Below are 688 nucleotides of genomic sequence, written 5' to 3' on the forward strand. Positions count from 1 at the left end.
CGTCGCGAGGAAACAAGCATCCGTGACGAAAACCGCCAAGACCGCCTAAGTCCCTTGCGAGTTCTGCGGCCAAAGCTCCGCTAGAGGGTAGCAGAATTGGTCAGACGCCACTCAGGAAAAGGTCTTACTTAGATCGTGGCCATTTTTATAACATCGAAGTGCGTTTGGCGCATTATCAGAGCGCAAGTGTAACTAACTTCCTAGTTTACAGGCGTCCAAGAAGGAATTCAGTACTTCTTGGCGTAGGGAGACGAGCTGTGCTAACAGAACCTCTTCTTGAATCCCGGGCTTTTCCTAAGAGTGCGACTGTGCTTTTGGTTCTGGCTTGGTTTGAGTCGGCCCCACGAAAGGTATGAATTAGACCAGCAAAACAATGGGACGAAAGATAGGGTCAAAGGTCTCCCTCACAGTCAGGAAGCGGAGCCAGCGAATCCCACAACGAGACCAAACGACTAAATGCCACTAGCAAATCTCTCCGCCCCACTATCCATTCGCGCCGAGGCAGCTGATAAGGCCGAAGGGAGAGGCCGCCAGCACTTCGCGCGAGACCAGCCACGCGACTTCCCAGAAAGCCTCAGGAACCATCTCAACACGAGCGAGGGAACGGGTTTAGGGCGGGAGGGTGGGCGGGGCTTGCCCGGTTATTTAGCGGCACCACAGGCCACGCCCCTAATCGGAAGTGACGAAA

The sequence above is a fragment of the Artibeus jamaicensis genome, unplaced genomic scaffold, assembly GCF_021234435.1.
Source record: "Artibeus jamaicensis isolate MK-2021 breed Jamaican fruit bat unplaced genomic scaffold, CSHL_Jam_final contig_387, whole genome shotgun sequence".
Lineage (NCBI taxonomy): Eukaryota > Metazoa > Chordata > Mammalia > Chiroptera > Phyllostomidae > Artibeus > Artibeus jamaicensis.